At 38.0% G+C, this 16,298-nt stretch overlaps 1 pseudogene; it reads left to right on the forward strand.

Moving 5' to 3' along the window:
- Positions 1-542: 542 nt before the first annotated feature.
- On the forward strand, positions 543-660 carry LOC124803703 (annotated as a pseudogene).
- Positions 661-16,298: the final 15,638 nt, after the last annotated feature.

The raw sequence follows: 16,298 nt of genomic DNA on the forward strand, positions 1-16,298 counted from the left end.
CAATCCCACCTGGTAAGGATCCCACACCGCGCAGCAATATTCTAACAGAGGACGAACGAGTGTAGTGTAAGCTGTCTCTTTAGTGTACTTGTTGCATCTTCTAAGTGTCCTGCCAATGAAACGCAACCTTTGGCTCGCTGTCCCCACAATATTATCTATGTGGTCTTTCCAACTGAAGTTGTTGCCTTCAGAGTATTCTTCACATGGATTTCATGAATTCTTATTGTTCACAGGTGATTGGTTTTTATGTTTGGTGTACTCCCAGGAGCATGTGCAGTGGTGAGTAGTACAGATTCACATTACAGCACTGGTGGAGACTGCAGCAAATGCCTACCATGAAATTGTTGAAGAAGGCATCATAACAGCTGCCACAGAGAAGTAAGCTTGGGATATAACTGGCAATTGCAGCTGTAACTTGTTAATGTGCACATGTGTTATACAGTTCAACCTCTTTAACACATTTCCATCTAAAATGTTTACCCATGTAAAATGCTCCTAAACTCAAAGCCCGCAAAACTTTCTGTAAGACCCTATATAAAGTAGGCAACGGCCTTGCCGCAGTGGATACACCGGTTCCCATGAGATCACAGAAGTTAAGCGCTGTCGGGCGTGGTCAGCACTTGGATGGGTGACCATCCAGGCCGCCATGCGCTGCTGCCATTTTTCGGGGTGCACTCAGCCTTGTGATGCCAATTGAGGCTCTACTCAACTGAAAAGTAGCGGCTTCGGTCAAGAATACCATCATAATGACCGGGAGAGTGGTGTGCTGACCCCACGCCCCTCCTATCCGCATCCTCCTCTGAGGATGACATGGTGGTCTGATGGTCTCAGTAGGCCACTCGTGGCCTGAAGACAGAGTGCTATATGAAGTACCCTCGGTTTAAAGTGCTCCTCTCCCACACAAGACGGCTGCCAACTGCATTCCTTACAAGTGTAAAATCACTTGAGGTTTCCTACCACACATCCAGCAGGAACAAAGTGTGTGGTCAAGGAATATCATTTTCATTTCTGCACAGTGAATTGTTTGCTTAGTTACATGCAATGACGGTGCAAAATAAGAAGAAAGTACCTTCAGTGGCTGAAAATTATCAAATTCTACAGAAATATAAAGAGAACAAGATGCTGTTACAAAAAGAATTTTTGCAGCCTCTTAGGATTTCATCTTCAATGTTGCTATAACCTTGGACAAACTGCTTGTGCAGAGGGGAGCAGTAATTGAAGCAATGTTTTAGAAATTATGTGGAAGATGAAAAAAGAAATTTTACTATCTCTGTGAGTTGACTCAATAAGTTTAAGGACTTGCTGCAATTACTTACTGAGAAATCAGTGGCAAGACTGAATCCATGAACAATGATGATGATGTTGTTGTTGTTGATGATAATGATGATGATGATGATGATACTGCCACGAAAAATGATGTCTGAGCAGACACAGTATGAGAGGAGAGTCACATTCGATGTAGATAAAATTTGACTGATTTTCAAACTTACACATGACAAATCTTACTCCATACAAAATGAAACTACTGCAGTAGGAAGCTCTGCAAAGATGGAATGACAGCTGGCTTGCACCAATGGTGACAGACTAGAGAAATTGAAGTTGCTCGTCATCACAGAAGTAAACAAATCAATGACAGGAGTACAATTTGCAATACGGCTAAAAGAGTTCAGCCACAGAAAATCAAGACTGTCCTTTTTGTAGACAATTGTGTTACCCACCCAATAGACATTTTGCTGCCAAACATTGAACTTTCTTTGTTTCTTCCCCATATAATCAGCAAATGCCAGCCAACAGATCAAGAAATTATAAACTTTGACAGGACAGAAAATCAGGAAAGGTAACTAATGTGAATAAATGCCTAATCCTAAATTGCAAGGAAAAGTTTTCACATTTCACACTTAGTCCTTTCAACGAATAACCTAAATGTACTTCAGAAAGGTTTTAAATATGCTCCTGCCCACCTTCCATCCAAAAAACAGCTAGACGCAATGAAGGTACATTATAATATGCTTTGGTTAAAGACACACCTACAAAACTTAAATAAGGCAAAAGGTTGAAGAGTTCTGTGTTTGAGAATACTTGCGTTTAGATAATAGTTCCTTGTTAATCCTGAATAGTTCCTTATTGATTCATTGTCCACAAGAACCGTATACTACTTTGTAGCTGTCCGTTTCCTCCTCTGTTGCAACTTCTCCTGTGCTAAGAACAAAGCTCTTATCTAGCTTTAACCTTCTGCCAGTAGTAGACAGTACATCTTAAGAAATCATGTTATATTAATCTCCCCTTTACAAGATGGTAGGACTTCACAAATACATGAACTGACATTACATGTATTCTGTTCGACATGACACTCAGTTTGATACACCCCTAATGACAGCTAATAATATCTCATTTCCCTTTCGATGACATCACAAGCATTTTCACTAACTGTTCTCTTCCATAGTGTGCCAAGTATCTTCAAGCTGGAGTGAACTGCCAACCAGCATGTCCTGAAAGACATGGCAAAAACAAAGAACTGTCCTCGTTGGCCCATCTTGAAGATACAGTGTCCATCCACTCCTGGTTACACAGACAAATAGAAAAAAAGAACTTCTGAGCAGTATGCCCTCTTAAATCACTTAACTAAGAATAATACCTCCACGGGTAACCAATATTTGTTGGTACTTTAAAAGTTCTGCAAGACCACAGCAATATGTTACACCATATATCCTCCTCCTTAGACAAATGGCGTCATCAAAACTATTGAATGTCAAATACTGGTAGAGCTAGACACCCTAGGTAATTCATACCATTTAAAAATTATCTACAGCCAGTCCTTAGAACATACTAGTGAATCTCACAGTGTATGAGAGTTGGATGTTCATCCTTATGTCCTCCTTCCCTCCCTTCTCTGTCCATCCCCCCCCCCCCCCCCCCCCACCCCCCCACTCCTCTGTGACCTTGAGCTTTGTTTATTGTTATTGTCAACGCAACCTTGATTGGGAATTGAAGCTACTTAAAATGAATGAGAAAACTAATTGGGTTCATTGGTATACAGAATGTGATACAGACCTCTCCTGCTGCTGCTGGATCTGTGAAGATAGTAGCTTCAATGACATTGTTTTGCACAGTTTCAATTTGCAAAGGGATTGAGTTACAAAGTTTTAGATTCTATTATAGTATTCTAATCGTAATAAAATGTTTATTCAAAATTATATATATAAGGAGAAAGAATATAATCACCTTAGTTAAAACTAAAAAAACCACACTTTTCAACATGACATTTTCTTTCTCACAGTCTGTTTTAACAGAAAGCAGTACATCGTTATTTAAAATTATTATATAGCTGTTTGAATGTTTATTAGACTATAACATAAAAATTTGAAGCAAGATGGTAAGAAATTTTGAGATTTTCCTGACAACTTTTCCCCTAGTCAAGAACTTTGAGATTTTTGCTAACAATGTTTATCTTTAGATATCATGACATATATTTTGTATACCATATGTATTAAAAAATGTGTGGCCTATATCCATCTCAATGTTCATTTGTTTCATGCAAAAATTTGAAGTAAATTGGTCAACAATTTTTCAAGATTTTTGGTAACAACATTAAACAACAACTTGTCTTTATTTAGTAGTATAGATTCATCTTATATAGCTTTAGAAACTGAAAACAATTTTATAGAATTCAAACTTGCAATATTCAAATCTTGAAGAGTGATACAGCCATAATATTGCTCAATCATTACATGTGAATTTCTCACGGAACTAGTAACCACTAACCCTTACAATGTAATCAGGTTATAAAAAACATCTTTACGGAACTGTCACTCATTCAAGATGAACTGAAATTCTCGAATTTAGTTATTTATAGACATAAAATGTTCTGCTCACACTATTTTTACGTTGGCTCTAATGCTCTATACCTGTAGACTGGCAACCAAGGGGGCAGATAATTCAGTTAATTATCAGTTCTTCAGGTAAACAGGATGATTATTCCTCACTTAATTCTAATCATGTAATTAATGCAATCCTTTACATAAAGTAAAACCATAGCACCTTACCCATAAGTTACCTGTATATTGTTTTTTATTTAGCTGTACCAATAGCACTCTTTTAAATTCTGTAGTCAAACTAGAGTACAAGATGGGCTAGCATAGTTACACTAAGCAAAACTAACCTCTCCTAAGAACCTTTACAAACCCAAACCATGATGCTTAACAAACTGAATAGAGTATGGTATACGAAACTCTACCAAACACACCAATGTGTAGTTGCGAAATAGGCATACACCTCCAGTCGTTGGACATATCCAGTTACTTCTGACAGTATATTTTGTTTTTCCATAGACCCTTTAAGCTTTTCAACAGCCAATATCTATAAATGTGATTTTATTCTTTGTGTTACTACTGTCAAATCAGAGGAGTTGATTTTTAGGATAAGCAGCAACATTTTGTTGCCTTGCATACTCAAACCTTTACTTCGTATTAGCTGTGTCATGAACAGCACACAATGTCCAAGTAAAATTGTGTCATTATCATTAAATGATTAAATCACTGTATGAATTAGATTACTACAACTCAGTTAAGTTCCTCTACTATGAGGCCTGTCTAAAAAGTATCTGACCTTTGGCCAGAAAAAATATTTTGAATACCTGACGGAGTTGGGACCCTAATCCCTTCGAAGTACACCCCTTGTGCTTGCACACACTTAGCCCACTGATCCTTCCACTGCCAGAAACACCTCTGGAAGTCTTCTTTTCGAATGGTGTTTAGATCCATCATGTTCCACATTATCTCTTCTCTATTCTCAAAACAATATCCTTTCAGTGGCGTCTTCAATTTCGGAAATAACCAGAAGTCACAAGGAGCCATGTCTGGAGAGTAGGGAGGCTGGTGAATGGCTGTAATTCCATGTTTGGCCAAGAAATTTTGGATCAAGTGGGATGAATATGAGGGGGCATTGTCATGATGCAGTTGCTGGTTTTTCGCTATCCACATGTCTCGTCTTTTGCGCCGAACTGCATCACGGAGTTGCCGGAGAATATCTTGATAGTACTCCTTTGTCACTGTTTGTCTTTCCATTGTGCATTCGTGATGCACAATTCCACGGACATCAAAGAAGACAGTCAGCATCACCTTGATTTTGCTCTGCACCTGCTGCAATTTCTTTGGCCTTGGAGACTCGGGATGCTTCCATTGTGACAACTGTCTTTTTGTTTCTGGGTTGTACCCATACACCTATGACTCATCTCCAGTTATCACTGTGTTCAAAAACCCAGGATCAGTGTTGGTGGTGTCCACAAGGTCCTGTGCAACATCAAAACAGAGGTCTTTTTGTTCCAGCAACAACTTGGGCACATATTCCGCAGCCACTTGGTGCATGTTCAAATCATCACACAAAATTGCATGTGCAGAATCTTTACTCACTACAATCTCTTGGGCAATCTCCCGCATGGTCAGATGACAATCTGCCATCACCAAACTTTACACCCTCTCAACAACTGCCGCACTCCGAGTAGTTTGGGGCCTGCCAAAATGCTGATCACTCTCCGCTGATGTGTGGCCATTTTTGAATCAGTTGAACCACTCTTTAATTTGTATTACACCCATCGCATCCTGTCCAAACACCAGCTGAATCTTATGAATTGTTTTGCTTTGAGAATCACCAAGCTTTAGACAAAATATCTTTGCTCAACACATTCAGTCATCTTGAGAGAATTGGTAATCCAACGAACACGTTGTGTAGCGCCTCACTCAGTGACCGACAGGCAGTGACTGACGCACTGGAAGGCGGGGATAAAATTCATACATGCCCATAAAGGTCTCTTCCTTTACTGTCTACAGTCTATTTACAGTCTATTGTGTGTGGGAAAATTAAAGGTCAGATACTTTTTAGACAGACCTCGTACTTTGCAGCTTTGGAGTAAGCCTTAAACAATATTATACTTCTGTAGAAATCATCATATAAACCTCCTTCCACAGAAATAATTTCTTGAACAATGACTCAAATTCTCACAGCAAAAATATATATACAGGGTGCGGCAGTGTTGATAGTAGAATATTAAAAACACACCATCAGGCAGTAACTGTAATTTATTACCTCGTATGTCAATTAATAGTTAAAGGTCTGTCATTTACTAATGTGTAAGTCATTGTCCATTGTGTGGATACTTTTTTAATATGACTCCTGTGAAATGATGGCCCCCTCTGCATAACACATTCGTCTAGGCGGCATTGGAAGCTTTCCATAACTCGGCGTAACCTATTCCCTGGGACATTGCCGACAGTAGTTCTGATGGGATCCTCCAACTCAGGATTGGTGGCACAACGTGTTCGGAACATTTCTTGCTTCAGATACCTCCAACGGAAAAAGTCTGCACATGAAATGTCAGGTGAGTGAGGTGGCCAGGAAATGTCACTAAAACAGGAAATTACGCTACCGGGAAATGTCTGTCACAAGAAATCCAAGCAAATTCAGCTCTATGCAAGGTCGCTCCATCTTGTTGAAACCATAATTGTTCCACATCCACATCGACCATACCTAAATGGGGAAGAACAAAGTCTTGGAGCACCTTTAGGTAGCAGTCACTGGTGACAGTTACAGCCACACCTCAAAGAAGTAAGGGCCAATAATCCCAAAGGAAGCAACTTCACACCGCACTGTGACATGAGAACTGTGCAATGGTTTGATGTGCAGTTCATGCGGTTTTACATCACTCCAATAACGCATATTCTGTTTATCCACTGAACCACATAACTTGAAACGAGCTTCATCTGACATCAGGACGGTGTGCAACATTTGTGGATTTTGACGAGAGAGATCATGTGTGGTTAAGCAGAATGTTTCGCATGAAACCCAATCATGAGGCTTAATTCCCTGAATAATCTGAAGCTTATATGGGTGAAAATGGAGATCTTCGTGCAATATTCTCCTGAATGAGCAATCGGAAATACGCACAGTTTGCGCATGACGATGAGCAGATCTTTTTAGGCTACGCAATAGTGCATAATGAACATTACATTTTCCACGGCTTCTGGTGACTGCGCAGTTCTTTCACTTCACTCCCGTTTGCCATTGCAAACAGAACCTGTTGTTTGAATTGCCTGTACCCACCTCACAATGGTCCGTCCATCCGGAACTTTCTCATGACGGCCCAAGTTGAAATGTTGCCAAATTAGATGCTGGGTAACAATAACAGGGTCGTTATTCTTGAAATAAATTTCAACAGCAAAGCACGATGCTGTGCACTCCACTGCTCCACATCACTGTCACACTCAAAATGGCAGCTCATTAGTACACAAATAAGGCACGAGCTGGCACGCTTTCCTGCAGTAAGTCATTGTACTACGCAAGTCAAATTATGCTATGAATGCTGCTGCACCCTTTATATATTGCTCTTCTCCTACATTTAGGTGTATGTCATCCCTATTTCCTTTGGTCTACATACGCTATCCATTACACAATATATATACAAGGGTACAGTATCCTGCTTAATCATTACATACATCTGTACTCTCCTCTTCCTTCATATATTTTAAGGTAAGTTATTCCTACTGTATTTATAACCTGTCCCTGATCACAGATTCCTCACCTGCTGTCTCTTAAAATGTACTCCTCTGCAGTCAATACAACTTAACCAAAAATCATAATTTTCCTTTATAGAAACACATTTTACTGCTGTGGCTTTGCATGTCTTACACAGCTTTCATCAGTATCCCAGCTGTATTTAATCTGGACGTCAGCTTGTCAGTTAATCACAATATAAGGGTACTTTGCCCTTTCTTCTCCTGTTCGACATGACGTTGCTGAGAACCAACATTATCTTAAATGAGATTGTTTACTTAGGCAACATCTCTCTTTCGTGATTTCTCAATAATGTCAAATATGTATGTTTATTACCTGACCACAATATTACTGCTCTTTGCCTCCAGAGTCCATTATTGGAAACAAACTGTGATGTTACAGTACACAAGTACAGTGTTGACTAAGGAAAATGCAATCACATTGTGAATGATTTCAAGACAGTTGTGCATATGCTACTGAATGATTCAGTGTGTTCTCTTGAAACATCACGATAAAAACTCATGATAAGCCAACCAAAGTGCCCTCACTACCAGGTGCAATAATATTGTCGTCAAGTAATATTGTCAGAGAAGAATCTGAATAGTACCGTGGTGTAGTGGATATGATAATAAATGGAGGGACGTGAGTTCAAAACTCGCCTGCACTGTACAATTTCAATTCCTGCACTGTACAATTTCAATTTCTATATTTGGTTCGAGTACATTCTAGAAGAATCCACAAATGTCAAGAATCATAGTGCTGGAATGTTCTGTAGCTGTATATATACTGTATGTGTTCTGACCTGCGCTCTTGTATGTGCAAGTGCTGAATAAACCTTCGTTAAGTGAAGTTAGTGCTCGTCATTCATCTAATTACACTTCTTCTATGTGACAATATTACTGAAGCATTATGGTCAGATAACACCTTAATGTTAAACACACTTTAATCAATATCTTAATCAATATCTTACTGTAAGAATATACGAAATCCTCGTGGGTTACTCCTTATCTTTTATACAAGTATTAGGATAATCTTACTTATGAGAGAAAACACTGATTACAACTTCATTGTTACCATAACATCATTAGTGTCTTATTACATAAGCATTGATGATGTGATAGTGAAATCACACACATGCTGAGATAACATAATATAAATATACTAATAGGTTAAATCATTCAACATTTGGGTAATTTCTTTAACGCATTTTAGAATCAATAAGAAAGAAATGCACTTGCCATAATTATGAACATGGTTTTTATATCTAAAAACAACAGTAAATAGTTGCTAATTAACATTTTTCTTTTACGTGATGGGTTCCAATAGAATATTCAAAGAGAAATAAACTTTAAAGATGATATTATAGTATAAGAGACAGTTATATGGCGGTCTAAAGACCAAAAAATATAACAGGCAATTGGATGTCTTGGGGTGATCAATATGCATGGTTCACATAGGACATGAACTCCTGAAGCCATGATTTTTGGTCCCAAACAGGCATCTTTTTATCATGTCCATTATAAAATCCTTTTTCTTTGCTGGATCAATCAGAAACACTGTCTTTTGGTGCTGACCACTTATTTTACATGCATCTCCACAACACTGAAAAAACTTATGTTTCTTTCTTTGGGTGTGAACTCAGGTGGTAGGCTTTTACTAGCATAATTTCATGTACATGAAAATTATGTGTAACCACATTATGATTATGTACCCGGCATCTGGCTTGCTATTTTTAATTGCCTTTCCACATCATCCTGTATATTCTTAGCACTCATGTCTTTCTCATTCGGCCAAGTAAATTTTAATAATGGTTCCTCAATGCACCTCCTGTTCATTAAATCAGCTGGAGAAAGTCCCATATATAAGTGGGGAAATTCATTAAGAATAACCTGAAATTCTGGGATCATATGAGTCCAGTACGTGTATGTAGAAGAACAATATGTACAACACAATCTTCCAGTTCTGTCATTGTGTATGCAGATTGGTTAGATGAGGGATGATACTCAGAAAAACAGTGACATGTCTGACACCTTCCCTTTTCAGGAACTCTTTAAAGCTCTATCTTACAAATTGTGTTCCAGTATCCGTGAGTAAATGATTGGACTTTTTCCCCACATCCGTAAAGCACTATCTCAAACAATTTATTACATAATTGCCAATTTTAAAGGATAAAGCTTCACATACTTCAACCTATATTCTACTGCCACAAATACATACACAGCTCTTCCTCTGTCTTTCGGCAATGGTCCAAATAAATCACCTGCTGTTAAATCATGTAGAGCTTTTGGTATTACTGGATACATTTTATAAGTTACTTAACTAATGTCTTCTTTAACTTTTTGACACAGCTCCAAAGTTCTTACAGTTGTAATAACTTGAATACACAGTATTAACACTATTGTAGAATGTTAATAGTGTGTATTCAAGTTATCAGTACGTCTACCGATATGTTCCTCCGAGAAACAACAGAATATTCCATAAATCTTACCCCCTTCCTACTTAATTTCTTAAAATAGTAAAATTTCATCGCACAATTAATACACTTCTTTATTACAAAGTGTCCATAGCCTTCATCCAAAAGCCAAATCAGATCTTGCCCTGCTATTTGAGGAATACACAGCTTCCAACATTTAGAATTCTTGTTTATTCTCCAAAACAAGGTCTCTTCAAGTAATAACTACATACTCTTATCTTCTCTGATATCTCTCCTGGTTCCCATGATATGACTATATTACCAAAATATTCATCAGACGTCAGCCATTATATTGTTTTTGCTAGAGTACCTCATTATTGGTATGTTAACTCTAAAAATAGCTCCAGGACCTTTCAACTTGCTCAGTGTGTTCATATCTAGAGACAGTCAAAAGGCAGTGTGTCAGGTACTGTATTACATGAACCTTTGATATAATTAATTTATAATCTAAACTCTTTTATGAATAAGACCCAGATAATGGCATTGACAGAGATCCTGGGTACAGTTTAGAGTGTGACCTGGCAAAGATTGCATCAGCATCGAAGGATCCTACTGTTGACTTTGTATCTGTTCTTGGGTGCCATGACTGACCTCATTTGAACCCTTTTGTCAGGAGAGTTAATTTTGAGTTGGAACAGCTGCTTATGGCAAGTGCAGGGTCACACATTGGTGTGGTTTCTGTTGATTCTCTCAATAGGTGGGATTATACTAGGCATGGTCTTCTCCTCAACAGGAAAGGGAAAGGTAAACTAGCTGGTAAAATAGCAGGAAAGTTAAAGGGGGGAGGCACTGTCATGAGTGATAAAATGCCAGTTGTTATATGGTTCAGAAAAGACCCTTTTTTAGGGTAGGAAGGACAGAAAGAAACCAAGTTTTAAGAGAGGTTAGGATTGAGACAAACCTTCACTTTGAGAAAGAAACCAAAAAACCTAATTCTAGCTTATTACATCAGCATAAACAGCTGTTGGTTAAGAATTTTCAACAATCAACAAGAATTTCAACTCTACCCAGTTTAACTCAGTCAATGTGAAATGTCAGCTATCTTTATTGCATAAAATATTGTTATTGCATTAAAATTTTGGAGGACTGAGAAATGAAATTAATGAATTGATTATCTGCATAAATGAATTAGAGCCCTCAAAACCAGCTGACATAATCTGCATCTCTGAACATCACATGTGACCACTGGTACAGAACAGGATTTAGGTTAGCATCTCACTTTTGTAGAACAGAAATGGAGAAAGGAGGAGTTGCCACATTCATCAGGAACTGTCATAAATTTAAGAACACAGACATTCATAAATTTTGCCTAAAATAGCATATGGAAGCATGTGCAATAGAAGTAGAATTTCATAATAAATCCTTCATAATATTAAGTGTATATCAAGCACCTGCAGGTAACTTTAATCTGTTCATTAACCACCTTAATGTAGATTTCCTTAAAGACTATCCCCATAAGAACCTATTTGAGTTAGTAACACTAGAATTCAATTTATTTCCCACTGTAAAGTTCCCAACTAGGGTAGCCAATTGCTCGCCAACAGCCATTGATAATATCTTTATAGAAAAGTCCAACGAACAAAATTATACTACAAAATCAATAGTCAATGGTTTCTCAGACCATGACAGGCAATTCCTTCTGTTAAATGTTAATACTGAGCAGGATATAAAAACTGCTAAATCTGAACTCAAGAGGGCAATGAATAAGCCAAAAATTGGTTATTTTAGGACACTCCTCAGAGACATTCACTGGAGTGAATATTTACAGTGCTCAGGGCATGAATGAAAAATATAACACTTTTGCTAATAAAGTGCTTACCTTATTTGAACACTGTTTTCCCCCAAAACTAACCAAGGTTAGAGCAAAGTCTACAAAGAAGCCATGGATTACCCAAGGAATAGAGGTACCTTGTAAAACAAAAAGAAAACTGTATCTGTCAATCCGAAACAGTTCTGGCGTTGATGTTATAGCACATTACAAGAAATACTGCAAAATATTAATGACTGTAATGCAGGCATCAAAGGAAAAGATAGTCATACCAAATAACAAAATAAAGACAATATGGAAAGTTGCTGCTCACCATATAGTGGAGATGCTGAGTCGCAATAGGCACAATAAAAAGATTCACACAATTAAAGCTTTCAGCCATTAAGGCCTTTGGCCACCCGTGGTCATCGCATCTGCGGTGATGAGCAGTCCCTCTCAAAATATACCGAGGGTCTCACTGAAGCCTTCACTGACCGTAATTATCCTCCTATCCTTGTACAAAAACAAATCTCCCGTACCTTATCTTTCCTGTCTCCCACCACCTCCCAAGGTCCCACAGTCCGGCCACAGAGGAGCATTCCCCTCGTAACTCAGTACCATCCGGGACTGGAGCAACAGAATTACATTCTCCGCTAGGGTTTTGATTACCTCTCGTCATGCCCTGAGATGAGAAATGTCCTGCCCACTATCCTTCCCACCCCCCCCCCCCCTACTGTGGTATTTCACCGTCCACCGAACATACACAATATACTTGTCCATCCTTACACAACCCCTGCTCCCAATCCCTTACCTCATGGCTCATACCCCTGTAATAGACCTAGATGCAAGACTCGTCCCATACATCCTCCTACCACCACCTACTCCAGTCCAGTCACTAACATCACCTATCCCATCAAAGGCAGGGCTACCTGTGAAACCAGTCATATGATTTACAAGCTAAGCTGCAACCTCTGTGCTGCATTCTATGTAGGCATGAGAACCAACAAGCTGTCTGTCCGCATGAACAGCCACCGACAAACTGTGGCCAAGAAACAAGTGGATCACCCTGTTGCTGAACACGCTGCCAAACATGATATCCCTCATCTTAATGACTGCTTCACAGCCTGTGCCATATGAATCCTTCCCACCAACACAAGCTTTTCTGAATTGCGCAGGTGGGAACTTTCCCTGCAATACATCCTACGTTCCCGTAACCCTCCTGGCCTCAACCTTCGTCAGTCACTTTCCTCGCCCATCCAGCCCCCCTCCCTGTTCCCATTCCAGCACTACACAGCCGTCATTTCACCACCACACCCAGTCTTTATATTTCTTTTATTTGTAATCAGTTATTTATCAGTGGAATATTTCCTGAATGGTTGAAACATTCTGAAGTTAAGCCACTGTTTAAGAAGGGAGATAAAGAAGTAGTGTCAAATTTTTGTCAGATTTCACTTTTGCCAGCATTCTCAAAAATTTTAGAAAAGGTAATGTACAATTGGCTTTATAAGCATCTTATCACAAATAACATACTTTCAACGTCACAGTTCAGATTTCTAAAGGATTCTGATATTGAGAAGGCTACCTAGAATTACAGTGAAAATGTACTTAATTCATTACACAAAAAATTGCAGGCAACTGTTATATTTTATGATCTGTCAAAGGCATTTGACTGTGTAAATCACAATACCCTTTTAAGTAAAGTAGAATATTATAGTGTAACAGGACATGCTGCAAAGTGGTTCAAATCTTATATCTCTGGCAGGAAACAAAGAGTGTTATTAGGAAAGAGGCATGTATTAAGCTATCAGGCAACTGGGAACTAATTACATGTGGGGTCCCACACGGTTCCATCTTAGGGCCCTTACCTTTTCTTATGTATATCAATGACCTTTCATCAGTAACATTACCAGAGGCCAAGTTTGTTTTGTTTGCCAATGATACAAAATATTGCAATAAATAGCAAATCAAGTGTAGTCTTAGGAAGATCAGCTAATAAAATATTTGTGTACATTACTCACTGGTTCTTAGCCAATTCTTTATCACTAAACTTTGAAAAAAAAAAAAAAAAAACACTACATGCAGATCAGAACTTTTAAGGGGTGTCCCACGAGTACATGCCCAACATATGGTGACAAGCAGACAGAAGAAGTGGACAGTGTTAAATTCTTGGGATTACAGCTCGACAAATTCAACTGGGAGGAGCACACCACAGAACTGCTGAAGTGTCTAAACAAATCTCTATTTGCAATGGGAATTCTGTCAGACATAGGGGATATAAAAATGAAAAAGCTGGCATATTATGCTTACTTTCACTTCATATAGTCATACAGGATTATTTTTTGGGGTAATTCATCAAGCCAAGCTAAAGTTTTCTGGGCACAAAAACATGCAATAAGAGTTATATGTGGTGTGAACTCAAGAACATCCTGCAGAGGCCTGTTTAGGGAACTAGGGATACTAACTGCTGCTTCCCAATATATTTATTCCTTAATGAAACTTGTCATTAAAAATATATCACTTTTTCAAAGCAACAGTTCAGTTCATGGAATCAGTACTAGAAATAAGAATAATCTTCACAAGGATTTAAAGTCACTTACTCTTGTACAAAAAGGTGTCTGTTATTCAGGAACACATATTTTCAATAAGTTGCCAGCAGCCATAAAAACTTAACAACCAATGAAATTCAGTTTAAGAGAAGCCTAAAGGATTTATTGGTGGTCAACTACTTCAACTCCGTTGATGAATTTCTCCAGTAGAACCAACTGATTTTTGTGTGTGAGTGGGTGTGGTACAATCTAACTTCTGCACCATTTCAGTGCAGTAATGCGTTCACTGTAAATAAATATTGTAGTAGTTCTACTACATGTTTATTACCTTATAAATAAAAAGATTTTTACTTTTATTGCTAACCGGTTTTCGGCTTACAAGGCCATCTTCAGACATTTACTAAGTATTATCACCAACGAAGTTAAGTGTTAGCAGACAACATTGGAAGAGAAGTAACACATCTAGAGTGAAGTAGAAACATACAGTAAGTAACATCTTTGCAATGAAATAGTAAAAACTGAACAGTACATAAATAACAATGGAGTTGACAGGAAAACCTTTAGCACAAAATAGGGATAGCATGCCTACATAACAGTTTCTATTAATAAACAAAACTAATAAAATAAGATAAAATTAGTACTAGACAATGCTGCATCTAGAGGTATGAAACATGGAGAGTGATACACAACCAATTAAACAAAAAAAAGAAAAGAAAGACAGTTGTCAATGTAAATACAGAATACATAAGGAACTTAAGCAATTTCAATAAGATAAATAGAAATTAATAAATGCAGGAAAATGGAGGTGTTTGGGGGAACCTACAGTTTGAAAGTGTGGTGGTACTGCATTTTAACATTAACATTATAATCAAAGCAGTGGCTGTGTACCAGTTTTCATTAAATAAATGAGCAAAGTAAAACATGAACAGTATTTGATGAGACAACTACAAGGGGAGTTAAACATGGACAGTAATACAAGTACAAGTTAAAAGGAAACCCTTAACTATTGAAACTACAGCCTATGTGTGATAAAGGCAACAGTATTGTGCTTTTGAACAAATGTGATTATGTGGATAAAGTTAATGATTTTCTGAATACCACAGGCTTCCAAGTCCTTCATAAAGACCCTACTAAATTGTTCAAAGAGGATGTTAAATATGCAATTATTTCATGCAAAAGCATATTCTCTGAATTTGAAGCAAAACTGTTAACTAATATACTACCAGCCAGTGCCTCCTAGAATGTACGGACTTCCTAAACTGCATAAACAAGTTGTTCCTATTCGTCCAGTTGTATCATCATTCACTGCTCCATCTTACAAACTAGCCAGTAAACTTGATGTCCTAACTAAGAGCAAGACTAAATTCAAACCAAAGCATGGTATTTCAAACTCTGTGGACCTAGTAAACAAGTTAAAAGGTATATCTGTCTCACACAGTGATAAATTAGTATCCTTTGATGTCAGCAGTTTGTTTTCTGACATACCAGTAGTAGAATGCATTGATATTCTGACAGAGCTGATACACAAGTCTAATGTCAATCCTGTGGAACTGAATGACTTGAGACTGGCCACACAGACATGCCTTGCACAGAACTATTTCCAGTTCCAAGACACTCTTTATAAGCAATTAGATGGCTTAGCTATGGGTTCCCCTCTTAGTCCACTGTTGGCTGAAATATTTATGGACCATTTTGAACAAAATTTTCTAAAAACAGAACCTTTGAGTGCAAACATCAAATACTGGTTTAGATACGTAGATGATGTCCTGTGTATGTGGACTGGTACTACAAGACAACTCAACACATTCTTGAAAAACCTAAACAGTCAACATAAAAATATCCAGTTCACTATAGAAATTGGCAATAAATCCATAAACTTCTTAGATCTCACCATTGACATCAGTACACACACACATTGTTTCAAAATCTACAGAAAAACAACAGCTACAGACACAGTAATACCTTCTTGCTCACAACACCCCATAGC

The sequence above is a fragment of the Schistocerca piceifrons genome, chromosome 6 (assembly GCF_021461385.2).
Source record: "Schistocerca piceifrons isolate TAMUIC-IGC-003096 chromosome 6, iqSchPice1.1, whole genome shotgun sequence".
Classification (NCBI taxonomy): domain Eukaryota; kingdom Metazoa; phylum Arthropoda; class Insecta; order Orthoptera; family Acrididae; genus Schistocerca; species Schistocerca piceifrons.